At 42.5% G+C, this 15,072-nt stretch overlaps 1 protein-coding gene across 2 annotated transcripts in view; it reads left to right on the top strand.

The window, feature by feature from the left end:
- CBFA2T2 (CBFA2/RUNX1 partner transcriptional co-repressor 2) overlaps nt 1-15,072 on the top strand; it is a 97,807-nt gene that overhangs the window by 31,809 nt on the left and 50,926 nt on the right. The window contains exon 1 of one of the 2 annotated variants that reach the window (XM_073309911.1): nt 501-1,596. The exons of the other annotated variant lie outside the window; for it this stretch is intronic. The gene's annotated coding sequence lies outside the window, so the exon portion shown is untranslated. Of the gene's footprint in view, nt 1-500; nt 1,597-15,072 lie in introns of those variants that run through there. 2 annotated transcript variants of the gene reach the window in all.

Genomic DNA, 15,072 nt, shown 5'->3' with positions numbered 1-15,072 from the left:
GAAGTCCCCAGAGGCAGTGTGGTGGTGCGGTCACCTCTTTCCTCCTTCAAGGAGCTGAAGCAGTGTGGAACTCAAGTAGGGACCCTTGTATGTGGGGCACTGTCTGTGGAAGTGAACTGTGCAACCCCTAGTTCCCAGCATCTGGCTCCATGTGTGAAGCACTGGTGCAATGTGATCACTGTAGCTGCTGCCGGCTGAGGTCTGTTGTTGTCCAAGGTGTATGTTGGTGAGTGGCTACAGCAAAGTGAGAATCCTGGCAGAGGTGCTTACCTGTTGCAGAGCTATCATGTCTAAGGCTATGCTTACGCTTAGTGGTAGATAGGCACAGCTGTAGCGCTTCAGTGTAGATACCTACTGCAGTTATGATTGGGGTTCCCCTCTTGCTGTAGTAAATCTACTCCCTGAGAGGCAATGGCTAGGTAAACAGAAGAATTCTTCCTTTGAACAAGTGCTGTCTACACTGGGGGGTTAGGTCAGTTTGGGGTGGTGGATTTTTCACATCCCTGAGCGACATAGCTGGGTCAATCTAATTTTTTCTAGTGTAGACCAGCCCAAAATACTTTACGGAAACACTCCAAGTTGGTTGTGTCCAATGGCTTTCTTCTATGAGCTTCCTTGATTACTGCTAAAAAAAAGATTTATCCCATGAATCCACTATACATAGCACTAAACAATAAGGCATGTTTTTCTTTAACAGTTCACCTCCTCTGTGATTAGTATGTTACGTATTTAATCACTCCCCCTCTGAGTTTTCCAGCCCTGGTTATATATTCTTGCACCATGAGAATAGTATCTTCTTATTGCTTCTAATTGTTAACACATGCCAGCTTTGCAATTTTGCAAACTGGGACTGAAATTTGAAGGCTGTTTACACGAAAGATTTACATGTACTAGGAAACCTTCAGAAAATTAATTTGTTTACCAAACAGTTTATCCAAATCCAGGTTTTAAAACTGAGTGCTAAAATTAAGGCTCTCTTCAGCACTACAGGCTGCCTACGAGAATAATTTACAACAGGCATTCTCCACAAACAAGAGCTGTGTAAGCATGAAGGCATAAAGGATTTTGGAAGGGTCAGTCCAGTTGAACGTCCAATAGTCTTATCCTTTGAAGCCCCTCTTCACAGGGAGCTAGCATGGATTGTTGTAGCACAGTATCAATGTTATTGTCAGCCATAAACAAATTATGGGTATTTAACAAGTTAATGTCAAAGTGGCTGAGAGTCACTGGTAGGTGTGTGCTTAGTGACATCAGCTGGCAAGGAGCCCTGGTAACAGAGAGAGAGAGAGAGAGAGAGAAAGAAGGGAGGGTGTGTGTCTATATCTGGGTATTCTGGCGAGGTAAAGAGCTGGTCTGTTTGGCTGGACCTTCCCATCTGGGATCCATCTGTGTTTCCCTGGGATCGGACAGGCGGCTCTAGTCAGTGAGAAATCGCAGATGTGAGAGAGCTGACACATGTCCAGCTAATGAAAGAAGGAAGGCTGGTCTGAGGCTGTGCTCGAAGATTAAGAGCAAAAAAAGAGGAGCATTTTATTTATGTCGAAGAAATTAGGTGAATTCTACAGCAGCTGGATTGTTGTAACCTGGATATTTCGGGTAAGCAATATTTTTAAATTTGATTTAAAAACATTTTTAAGAGGTTTAGCTGTGGGGTTTGTTTGTTTGTTTGTTTGTTTGTTTTTTTGTTATGCTGTTTTGCTGTGTGCTAATTTTTAAGAGTAGAAACATTTTTCTGTTGTGTGGATCAGTTGAACCTTGAGCTCAGATCGTGTGAGAGGGTGTATGTCTGTGTATGTGAACCCTTACATATGCAGTGCTTTGCAATGTCGCCCTCCCCTCTCTAACCATCTCATCTCGTTTAGACTGCAGTGGTTCTGCTGGTAAAAACTTCAATAGATGAGCTGATTTGGTACGTGGATTATGCAGCTAAAAAAATAGTAAACTATTTTTCTAAGGAGAACTGCGTTAGAGCTTTCTGTTCTTTACATTGCGATGGAAGGGTTTGGTTTTCCTGGGTAGAAGGCTAGCATTGATCATTTCGTTGTCTAATGGGAAATGGAAAAGTGGGAGGATTTTTTTAATGCAATGTGTTTTTCATTGTGGCAAGCTATATTCTCAGTTTTGCAAAATCATATTTTATAAACTGAGATTTATAATATAGGAGTAAATTTATAGGGTTGTGTCTCCTCCATCAGCTCCCAAATGTTCTTAATTTTAATGCTTCCCCCCACACACACATTTTTTCTCTGCATTGTGCGTGAGAATGCTACCTTTTTGTCTTTATACTCTCAAAAGCAGCTATTGATGCTACCAACATTTAAATACCTCAGTTCAGTTTTGTGATGTAGTAACATCTCTTTGCTGTTAAAATTTATATTGCAAGGCTACTGTACGTTGGATTCCATTTTATTCTACTGGAATTCCCAATCTTGCATATACATCTTAAACCTGCTTTTTGTTTTCCTTTTTTTTGCAAAGGTTCAGCAGTTTTAAAAAGGTTCCTCTGATCCATCAGGGCATACTACTGTAAAAATTATACCGTTGAACACCCGGTGAGCTATTGACACTGGGGCTGAATGTTTGTGTATTCCACTAACAATTATTGGCTCTCTTTTTGCATCACTAAACTCCAGAGCTACTGCATTTATAATCCATTGTGTTCCCCTTATGCTCATCCATGAAATGCTGCCCAGTTGCACCAAATATACCAGAATCCACACTTAAGTTCTGAAGGCTAAAAGTGAGGGTGGGAAACCTTGCTACAGAATCATAGATGGAAAATATTTGTTGGGTTATCTACTACATCTCCCTGCCAGTGCAGGACTATTCCCTATTGTACACTTACTAGTGCTTTGTACAAGCTAGTTTCAAACCTGTCAAGTGTCAGGGCTTCCCTTGGGAGAATTGTTCCACAGCCTGATAGAGCTCACTGGCAGCAAGTTTATCCCGCTAGTCAGCCTAAATGTCCCTATTCTTAGTCTCATTTCATTATTCTTACTTACATGCTCTTACCATCTTAAATAATTTTCTTTATCTTGAGTTTGCAAACATTCACTGGGTGTAGGCTGTTTCCGTATGCTTTGCAAGCCAACACCTTGGCTGATGAAAGTGACTCTGCACATGGGCATCTAAACCTTGCTGTTTGTCTCTTGATTTCCAACACCTAGGAAGTAGCTGTGAAAGCATACTGGGCAATGCTGTGCAAATTAACATCCCAGAACATGCCAGAATGAAGGAAGAATGTCACAAACCATACAAGCGTGTGCAAATTCCTAACAGTGAAGTTTCATGTTATGTTTTATTTGCATCAGTGTGTGTGCTATTTCTGGTACAGTTGGGTAGCTTCAGCTATGATGGTATTGAAGACCTGCAGAATTTGCCAGAGTTAATGCTGTTACTCATTGAAATGACTTTACTCCATTTAAGACTTGATCCTGCAGTCACTATGCAAGCAAACTCCCAGTTATCAGGAGTTTTGCCCATGTTTGGACTGCACAATTGGGCTATTAGTCTTTATTTTAAACAACTAGCCTGCCGAATTCATGTTCGAGTTCTGCAGAAGACTGAGTCCTGAGAAAGAGAAGAAGAGATTAGAACAATACTGCAGGATGTTCAGGGAACATTTGGGGGAAAAAGTGCTTAGAACAGAGGTAACATCTAGCTATGTTTTTTTTTTTTTTTTTGTTTAACACCCACGGGTTGTCCAGAATTATATGGATAATCATTATAGATATATAGGAATGGGAGAGTGCATGGATAAAATAGGATCTGGTCAAACTATTCAGCTGTTCAAAAGAAGTGAAAGTTCATGACTTTGTATTAGTCTACTTAGGACCTTGCATTCTGCCACCCTCAAGAAGCAGCATCGCCTCACTATTTCCACAACTGCTAAGAACTAATTCTGCCACATTTCAGAGTAACAGCCGTGTTAGACTGTATTCGCAAAAAAAAAAAAAAGAGGAGTACTTGTGGCACCTTAGAGACTAACCAATTTATTTGAGCATAAGCTTTCGTGAACTACAGCTCATTTCATCGGATGCATACTGTGGAAAATACAGAAGATGTTTGTTTTTATGCACACAAATCATGAAAAAATGGGTGTTTATCACTACAAAAGGTTTTCTCTCCCCCCATCTCACTCTCCTGCTGGTAATAGCTTATATAAAGTGATCACTCTCCTGGATTTGTGCTGGAAATGGCCCACCTTAATTATCATACACATTGTAAGGAGAGTGATCACTTTACATAAGCTATTACCAGCAGGAGAGTGGGGTGGGGGGAGAGAAAACCTTTTGTAGTCATAAACACCCATTTTTTCATGATTTGTGTGCATAAAAACAAACATCTTCTGTATTTTCCACAGTATGCATCCGATGAAGTGAGCTGTAGCTCACGAAAGCTTATGTTCAAATAAACTGGTTAATTCTGTCACACTAACTCACATTTAGTTAATTTGGAAGTAGTGGTGGTGTAGCCGTGTCAGTCCCAGGATATTAGAGAGAAAAGGTGGGTGAGGTATAATATCTTTTAGTGGACCAACTTCTCTTGGTGAGAGAGAGAAGCTTTTGAGCTTACACACAGACCTGTTGGAATCAGTGGTAGCTCTCGTTTTTCTGAACACCGCTATACTGAAAGACATCAGCAAATTGGAGCTGAAATCAGAAAATGATGCAAAATTAAGGATCTTGAAGGGCTGATTTGTGTGAGAAGGTTAAGAGAACTAAGCATGTGTAGCATGATTGGATGATGACTAAGGGAAATATAACCAAAACTGAGTACTAGAAGGCTGTAACCACAGAAAGGGAGTGGAATTGCTCAGAGTGGGCCAGTGGGGTATTGCTAAGAGTAAGAGATTAATTAGAGCACATCTTAAATTGACTACAGGGATACATTCTTAATCTGAAGAGTATTCCTAGACTGGAACAGTCTTCCTAGAGGAATGATGGAAGCACCATCACATGGGTCATTTAAAACTGGAAAAAACAAATACAAGTGCAATTTCACTATGAGTAGCGATTATGGAAAAGTGTTATCTTCTTGCTTCACATACCTGCTTGGTGTATTTGAATTGTGTCTGCTAATAGTGCTGAGGGCCTGATCCAGTGCCCACTGAAGTCAGTGAAAAACTCCCATCTATTTCAATGGGTTTTAGATGGGGCTCTAATTTTACAGGGTCAGTTCTCATAGGCCTACAGCGCCATCATCACTGAGGTTATGTCTACACTGCAATTAAAAACCTGTGCCAGCTGTCTTGGGTTTGCAGGGCTCAGGCTGAGGGGGCTGTTTAATTGTGGCATAGATGTTCAGGCTGGAGCCCAGGCTCTAAGACCCTGTGAGGTGGGAGAGTCCCAGAACTTGAGCCCAATTGTCTATACTGCAATTAAATAACCCCTTAGCTTGAACCCCACGAGCCTGAGTCATCTGGCACTGGCCAGCTGCGGGTGTCTAATTGCAGTGTAGACATACCCTAAGAGAGATCCGGATTTGATTTCTTCTAGGGCTTCATCAACATAATTGTTTACCAAGTCCCAATTGGTTACACCTTTGCATACCCACTTGAAGGCGAAGGCGTGGCTCACATGTCATTGAAGGCATAATTTGGCCTGCAGAACTTTTTAGTCATGATGGTAATGCACAAGAAGGAAAGAACAGTGCCTGACTTCTGGATTCCAGGTTAAGTTTGCAAGGCTGGCAGTTCCAGATTCAGCGTCTTGTGTAAGTAATTGGGATTGTAAACATGGAAACTCCCAATGCCATGTTTAGTTACTCTTAGTAGAAAATACCATGGTTTACAACCCTGATTTGGTATGGGGACGACTAAATGGACTGTTCGCTTTCCCATTTATAGTTTTTATGATTTGGAGAAAGAATCTCTAATTTGATTGGTACCCAGACACTGTTCCCATTATATTACTAGATCGCTGAGTACAATGCAACAGAATATGAAGGGACATCTGTGAAATGTGTGGAGGGAGATATTTGTTAAAAGGCTTATGGGCAGCATTAGATAACATTGTGTTTTTAAATTTGAACTGAAGAGAGTCACTTAGTGTCACCTACTCTTTTTTACATGCTAGAAGAGCTGAGATAGATGGTAAACCTTCCTTGACCAAACTTGATGTCTAGCTAATATTTACATACTCCATTGTTTTTCAGAGATTAGGTATAAAATTGTGTTCTAAGAAAAATTTGACAGTGGTCATTGGGAAAGCCATGTTGTACCCTACACAAAGGCTAATTAGACTTTACTTCTGAGATGTTCTTTTACTTACTTCACTTTTACAAAGATTTGGAAGTGGCTCCTGAAGTGTATCAGAAAATACCCATATTTCTGCTTACATTTGATAGCAGGGGCCTTGAAGTACAGGGAAGTGGTGGTCTTGTATTTAAAGTATGGAACTAGGAGTCGGACTTGGGTTCCATTCTTGGATCTGCTAGAGATTTTCTGCGTGACCAGGGGCGTGTAATTTCTTTGTTCCTCAGTTGCATAGACTGTAAGGCCAGACAGAAGCATTGTGAACTTCTAGTCTGACCCGTATACACAGGCTGTAGACTTTTTTCCCCATAAACTGGATTTCCACATGTGTAAAACTGTCACCATCCGCTCGGTATTAAGAGTCTTAACTCATTGTATTCTTATAGCACTTTACAAACCAAGTAATTTAACATTGTTCTTAACAGCTTTGGGCAGTGTCACTTTAAAACCTACCCTGAGTTTTTAAAACAAGGCTTAATGAGTTTCATTGTCCGGAATCCCCTGCTCTGATGCAGCATTTCCTCCTTTCTTAGTTGTGGCATCTCTATTGCAATTCATGATCAGGTGGGTGGACTTTCGGATAGAAGAACGTTGTTAGCGGCTGGAACTTTTAAGTGTCCACTGTTACTCTTCAGTGCCACGAAAGCTGCATGACGAAAAGCCAAAAATCTATCAGTTGGCCCACAAATCAGACGACTTTCTTCCAGTCTGACCATGGAACTTAAATAGCCATCCCTGTATTGACAGCTGTCTGTTATTTAACTAAATCTAAATGAGGAGGGAAAGGGAGTGTGCAGAGAATGCTGCTGCTTTGAAAGAACTCAAACCTGTTGCTGAGCTGCAAGCTGTGAATGTTTAAAGACCTCGTATTACTTACCATGCTGGAGGAGCGGGAAGGGAGGATGGGGGGGTTATTGTGAGGGTAACAGATGTGCCCTATGCTGTTGACGCGTGCCGGCTCTGTTCCTTTGCTCTTAACACCAGGTGCAGCTATTGTTCTGGCTGGTCTCTATTCATCCAGCCTCGTCTGTTACTCTGCTTTTTCTAGCTCATTGTTTCTGAAGAAAATTAGCATTAAAAACCCATCCGAAACCCCCATGTCCCTCAACTGCAGGTGACTGTTATTGGCTCCAGCTGCCACCCTTGCGCTTGATTACTTCCATATGGGGTTGTGGTAAGAAGTAATATCCACTTACTGATTTCCCTTCCCCCCCTCCCACCCCCTGCACTTTATTACTCACAAAGAACAATACCCTGAAATCTATTAGACCCCCCAATAGGCTCCGCATTCTACTTAGTATTAGGATGGTTACTAACATTTTACAAGTGAAGCTAATTATCCCCCCTCCCCCCCCATTCTCTTTCTTCCTCCCTCTCCTCCCCTGTAAAAGTGAAATAACCAAGGGCCGATGGGCAGTAAATTAAATCTTTGAAATATCCAGAGATGAGGCATCTTGCTAACAGGAAAATTCTGCTATTTTTTGGATGATCTTTAATGGAAACTATTTAGCTATCATCTTTTATATCCTGTTGTGCCATACCTATGAACCAGATGAGCAAATCACAGTTCAGTGAACCACAAGAGAATAGATGCTGCTATTTCTATAAGTTGATTGTTAATTTCATAAGTTTAGACAGAGGAAGGGAGGGGCAGCGGAGACGCTTATTTAAAAAATGTGGATGATATAGTTGCTAGGAGCAGAGCACTCCTCTTTTTTTAATATTAATATAACACATCTCAAGAATTGTGTGTTTTGATTTTGTTTTAAATCTAAACCATTTAAAGTGTGTTTTTACTGTAAAAATAGCACTTTGGAGCTCCCAGTTTCTCCTTGTGACTCCAGGTTAAATGTGCTTAGATTATAAAGGGGTAAAACACATTTCTGTCAGCCCTGCACCTCAGCCTAGGATCTGAAATCAAATGGCATTCTTTCTGGCTTGTGCCTCATCATCACCTGCAAAAAATCTTTCTCTGTTACACCTGGACATCCCAGTTATGCAACTATCCCATTTATTATGATACTTGAATCAGATGAGAATCAAACTCTCTCACCTTTCCTCCCGTAGCTGTGTTGACCTTGCAGAATTAATAGGAATCAAACCAAAAACTTTTGTGGTCACCAAAGTGAAGAGCTGGGACTCCTGTGTTCTATCCCTGGCTCTGCCCCTGACTTGCTTATGACTTTGGGAAAACTGTCAAGTGGTGTATTTACCTATCCTATAAAATACTGATAAGACTTCCCTACCTCATAAGGGTGTTGGGATTCCTGGTTTTATTCCCCGCTGGTGTCCAGCAGCCTAAACAACTGGATGGAGGTCAAACCTTTGTGGTGCCGGGGCTAGAGATTGCCCCTCTGGAGAATTACCCAGCATTCTCTGCTTCCAAAGAAGCCCAAGCAGCAGATTTGAGTCTTTTAACCAGTTTTCCTTTATTTTATTTTTTTAAGATAAATTAACTTTATCTTCAGCTTGGCCCCCTACCAAATTCTGACAGTGGAACCACATTCAGTGGGAGCTGAGCTTTCTGGGGCCCTGTGGCTGTTGTTTCCCTCCCCTGCCTCCCTGTCAGAATGGGCAAAATGATGAAGCAAGGGAAGAGGGCTGGGCAGGGTTGAGATGGAACAGCTCTGGCATGCAGGGGTTGCGGCAGGTAGTTCTCTCTCTGATGCTTGATGAGGAACAGGTCCAGCCCCACAGTTGGTGTTCGGGCCGGACAAGTGTCTAGCTGTAGGAGCAGCCATCCAGCTCAGACGCTTTTCTGCTCCCCAGCTCTTCGAGAGATTTAGCAGTATAACAGCAGGCAGCCGTGGCGCCTTTGCCAGTTCAGGAGTCCGTGCAGCCAACACCTCAGTGCCCAGCAGCAGCTGCAGTGGGGGAGGGTGGCAAAGCAGTTCCCTACTGGGGCCTCTGCTCTCTCTAGTGGGCTTTGCAGAGGGACAGCCTCATGACATCAACTCTCCCTTTAGGGTTTCAAGTCTCCTGCCAGGGGCAAGTGGGCTGCTCCAGCCCTTCCACCTTAGTTTAAGGCAGCTACACTTTCCCCAGGCGGTAATGAAGACGCTCTCTCTCTTACTCGCTCTCGGGTGGCAGCAATACATGGGTGCTGGGGGTGCTGCAGCCCCCCCGGCTTGAAGTGGTTTCCATTACGTACAAAGTTTACAATTTGGTTCAGTGGCTCTTAGCATCCCCACTGTACAAATTGTTCTAGCACCCCTGAAGCAATGTATGTGACATCCTACCCCACATGCCCTTATTTTCAGCTATTGCAACTTGCTACCACTCCTCAGCCTTCCCCTACAGTGGATACCTGTGGGTCTCTGTCAAAGCACTTAAATATTCACATGTGAGAGGAAACCAGCCAGCCTTCTCTGGTTTCCACTAGGAGCAAATGGCCTCCAAAGACTGAACTGATTGCCTTAGAGCCCCTAAAATGCTTGTCTAAAGTGAAACTCCTCTGTTTGAATCAATGACGCACTCATTGGTAAAGAGAAACTGGAAGTCAAGGAGGACTCCCATTAACACAAGTCAAAAAAATCCAAACATTGTTCTGAGAAAGGTCATAGAGCTTCATAACCTTCCATATTCTCCTCTCAAGAAATAGGAAAGCTGTCCAGATCTTATCAGGAGGAGGGAGCTCTGACTAGACTATTCCCCTCGCCCCCATTTGTTTGAGGCGAGGTTCAACAAGTTCCTGCCTATGCTTGGGATCCAGCCTCCATGGGTAGAGGATCCAGAACAGAGTGGTAGGGCTGGCCAAGTCACCAGAAGTGCTTTCTTTCCAAATCCAAGGAGATTTACATTTTCCTCCATCACTTGCTGGATGATCTTATCAAAGCAGTAGGATAATGCCCAGGTAAGGTAAAGGGGCTAGATAGACTGTTCTTTTTTATTAAAAAAAATGAGAGAATTTGTTACTACTGCAGCATCTGCCTTCAGAATTCTATCTGTGATCAATGCTACAGTGATCCCTATGGAAGGGGTGATTTCTGTCCAAGGAACCAACAGCTAAGAGAATAGAATCATCTGATGAAATTGAGGCCTCAGAGTCAGTCTTTAAGGCATTTGTCACTCGTACCGGCTTCTCGAGGGCCATTCTAGCATCGGCAGATGAGCTGAGAAGTACAGTTCCTTAAAAGGATAGGAAATGGACCATAATCCTCCAGAAGACATCTCTGACAGCTTTGTTTGTTGCAGATTCTTCCTTGGATTCATTTGAGATTTGCCGTCTAATCCATGGCCTCAAAAATTGTACGATGAAGATGTCTCTGTCTCTGCAAGGTGGGAATGCAGTCCGAGCATTTCAATGCTGTACACAATTGGTTTTACATTTACGATAGGGCAGCTTCTTTGGAGTTTGACAGTAGTAGATGCTCTGTAAGGGAAGATCGGATCTGTGTAGATAAATCGGAGATGAGAAAACGTGTCAGAAACATGTGAGGCTAGTAAAATGGCCTTTCGGAATATCCCCAGCAGCTTTCTTCAGACTTGCATTAAACCTACAAAGTCAAATCCCAAATTTAAGGGGTTTCTTCTCTCCAATTAAATGATCAGACCATATGGTGTTTACTGAAAGTTCCTGTAATATGGAAGGAGCCTACCTACTATATCACTCTCTTTCAAAAGAACCTGCTTTACCTAATGTCACTGTCCTGAAACCCGCAGGTTCTTCTCAGCAGCAGATGAGCTGGGGATTATTCCAGTGACCTTCTTCCTGCTGTTGGTATAACCTTCTGATTCTGCTGCTGTGATGCTGCTTAATCTTATGTGCATTTAGCAATCTCCCCTGTCTTTCACCAATATAACCAAGGTGTCTTTTTTTTTTTTTTCCTCACAGGGACCCTACCCAGGTCATTGTCTTTCACTCCCCTATAAAAAATAACTGGTTTCAGGTCCTTGGGATGAGAAGGTTGGAGCAGCATCTCTGTTTTCTAAAAATTACTAATTCCTGTCATTATTAAAATAGATCACCTCTTCAGGGGGAAGTGTGCGGGTCAGGAAATAGTAACTCTCTGACTTTTTTTTTTAAATGTATTGTAAAAAGTTGTTATCAAAGACTGCACATGGAAAGAATTTTCACATGACTTCTGAAGAGAGATTAATTAGTAATGTAAGGGAAGGAGGAAGGCAATCCGGCAACTGTTTTGCTACGTGAACTTTGCGTTTATGGGAATGGAAAAGTGGCAAAGTAATCCCTAAATCAGCACGCAGCACAAAGGACTGAAAGTGTCCAGAATTGGGGCAGTGGCCTTGGTGTCCATTTATAAGTTGGCCCCTGGTCTAGAAAATTAACTTCTAGTCCCTTTAATTTACTTGTTGGGCTTGAATGTAGCTTGTAATGAGTTCTCACTTGTCTTGCCAGTATATAAATTAATAATACTGTGACACCTTACTCGAGTCTGTCTGGTGTAAAATCACTGCACATGGCATAGTTATCAGAGATTGAGCTAATATGATTCTTTCCTCCTCCCCTCTGACCCCCCCCCCCACTCCCACCGTTTGTGCTCCAGCATCAAAGCTTCTAGAATCAAAATCCATCGCCAAAAAGGTGCCACATCAATGTGCGTAATACTTAATGTGTAGTATGCTTGAAATGTGGTTCCTCTCTGAAGAGTGTTGCTGAAAATAGCATCAGGAGGGCACTGTGTTATCTCAGTGGTTTCTAGAGAAAGTGTTCTCAGTTGGCAAGATTCGCAAATGTAGTCTGGGGGTATGTCTTCACTACCAACGTTAAAGCGCCGCCGTGTAGTCATGGCATCAGTGTTGGGAGAGAGCTCTCCCAGCGCTGTAGAAAACCCACCCCCCACGAAGGGAGTAGCTACCAATGCTGGGAGCCCAGCTACCAGCGCTGGTGCGTTGTCTACCCTGCTACTTTATAGCGCTGAAACTTGCATCACTCAGGGGTGTGTTTTTTCACACTCTTGAGCGAGAAAGTTTCAGCACTGTATAGTGGCAGTGTAAACAAGGCCTAAGTTTTGAGAGTTGAGCTGGGTTATCTCGACTTTGCACACAATCACCAGTAATAAAGCTGCTGCGGGTTAAATGATCTCTTCAGTGACACCCAAGCAAGCCCATCATGTTCTTCTTTATGCCCTCAGTGGCACTTCTGCAGTCCCTTCAGTAAGTTTGCACAGATGTAACTCATTGGAATATAATGAATAATTTTGTTGTTAGACACAAGAAGGAACAGAATCTGTGGCTTGTTCAGTCTGAGCTGGGATGGGTCTTTGGGTAAAAGGAGTAAAATCAAGTAGTTAGAATCCGTTCAAGTTCCTTTTGAAAAGTAATACCATAAGCCAATGTCAAGTGTGTTGCAAGAAAGAAACTAATCTTGAAGGGGTGCCCCCCACAGAGGTGGCTGTGTTTTAGTGGAGATGGATCGAGTGAAGTCATGCCTGTTTGCATGGCTTGTAATTCTGCACCACACTTAGACTGAAGTCTTTTAAAATACACATACTACACGAAAAGCAAACTCTAAAGAATAGGAGTACTTGTGGCACCTTAGAGACTAACCAATTTATTTGAGCATAAGCTTTCGTGAGCTACAGTGAGCTGTAGCTCACGAAAGCTTATGCTCAAATAAATTGGTTAGTCTCTAAGGTGCCACAAGTCCTCCTTTTCTTTTTGCGAATACAGACTAACATGGCTGTTACTCTGAAACTCTAAAGAATGTTACCCTCAAATGTAGCCCCACTGTGAATATCAAGAGGACTCTCCATCTCTATCCAAAGTACCAGCAGTCAGCATAATTCATGAGCTTATTAATCTATTTTTCTTTAGGGTCTCTTTCTTGTCCTTTTAGTTACTATCTCATGTGCAAATCTAATTTGCCTAATGGCCTGGTGAATGTAATTGAAAGGCACTCTACACTTACTTGATTGTGGAAAGTCTCACTCAGATCACACACAGATAGGACTCTGCCTCTGCTGAGAGGAAATCTATAGGCACTGCTGCTCTGTGGCTGGAGATGGAAATGTCATTTGAAACTCATTTGGCTTTTACTTTTTTGAAAACACACTTTCTGATTCCGATTTCTCTAATGCTAAAGCTGGAACCTTCCTTTGCTGGACCTTGGGAGCTGGTCAGGGCTGGTGTATTTAAGTGCATCACACCATTTCAGTGACTTGTGAGATGGAATGGCATCTGTTAGTTATGCCACATTGTAGACAAGGCACTTCCAGTTTTTAAAAACAAATGCAGTGACCAATGCTATTCATTGTGTTAGCAAACTATATTCATGAAGTTACCATAGCAGCTTAACATGTGTTAAGATACACTAAACCAGATTCTCTGGGCTGCCAAGTTCACTTTGCATCACTTACACAGCACTAAATGAACTTAAAGCATCCAGTGGCTGCCCCTGGATAATTCCCTCCCATCTAGGAATATTTGGTAGGCAGCAATTATGAGGCCCAGAGTGTTCAAGGCACTCTCTCCAAAGAGAACTAACATGAATTATGATTAGATTATTCTGCCTTGGATACATGGGTAAATTGACAGGGTAGCAAGTGTGGGGCTAAGAAAAGTAGCACAAATGGAATGTGATTAATGGTTACAACAGCAAAGCCACAATTGGTTATGATGTGAGGGACATTAATATGCCACTTAGATGGTGCTGGATTCTGATGCCTTGACCTTATAAGAAATTGTGGATATTAGAGATAGGAAAGACCTATTACCCCATCACTAGAACTAGATCCGTCAGGGTCATGACTGACAGTGTGGTTTGCATGTTCTATATCAATTGGCAGGAAAGACTGAGACCCGCCTTTCTCTCTGTGTTGAAGTGATAAGGTTATGGAACTGGTGCATAAAACATTGCATAGGAGCAATGTATCTTCCAGGCAGACAAACTGTTTTACGGCCAATGCTCTCAGCAAGTATTTTCCCCAAGATTACATATGGAAACTGAACCCCCATGTCCTGGTCAGCATTTTTCAGATTTGGGGATTTCTAGAAGTGGACCTCTTTGCAACAGCTACAAACTAAAAGGCCAACAGTTTCATTTAAGGGGTGGTTTAGGTCCCAGTTCACCTTCTTACTCCCTTGGACAGGGAAGCTGTTTTATGCTTTTTCCCCCCAAAGCCTTTGATCCTCAGAGTGTTGAACAAAATCAGCCAGGAGCAGAATCATTCTAATAACCCCAATGTGGTCGAGGCAAGCATGGTTTCCTTATCTGTTGCACCTAGCTCTTTGTCCACCAATAAAACTTCCAATCACTTCTCAAATCCTCTCTCAGGATGCTGGTCAATTGGCACATCCCAATTTAAGTGTTCTTTGCCTCAAGGCGTGGCTCCTCTATGGTTCGCAGGACTACAGTCTTCCTGTTTTGCAGACGAATGGCACTTATCCTTAAATAGTAGGAAGGTTTCTACTAGAAATACTTACTTTTAAAAGTGGAGAAGATTTAGTCACTGGTGTGAACTCCAAGACACTGTCCCATAGTCTGCACCACTTCAGCTCATTCTGGAATATCCGTTGCAGCTAAAGAAAATATGGCTGTCACTTAATTCTCTCAAGGTTCCTCTGGCAGCTGTAACAGCATTTCATACCACTCATGTTGAGGGGTTCTCCCTGTTTGCCGTAACTGCTAGGTTCATGAAAGGCCTGGGAGATTTCTTTCCACCAGTGCAAGTCCCTACTCCTGTTTGGGACCTTAATCTGGTTCTTAAAAGTCTCATGAAAACTCCCTTTGAACTGATAGTGACCTGCTCTTTATCGAATTTATCTGTGAACAACAGCCTTCCTAGTGGCTATTAGCTCAGCCTGCAGAGTCAGAGAGATTGGCCCTTTAATGGTGGATCCTTGTTCCAATTGTT

Source organism: Lepidochelys kempii, chromosome 13 (genome assembly GCF_965140265.1).
Source record: "Lepidochelys kempii isolate rLepKem1 chromosome 13, rLepKem1.hap2, whole genome shotgun sequence".
NCBI classification, from domain to species: Eukaryota; Metazoa; Chordata; order Testudines; family Cheloniidae; genus Lepidochelys; species Lepidochelys kempii.
Note: the sequence above shows the minus strand (reverse complement) of the source record. Positions and strands in the feature narration are given on the sequence as shown.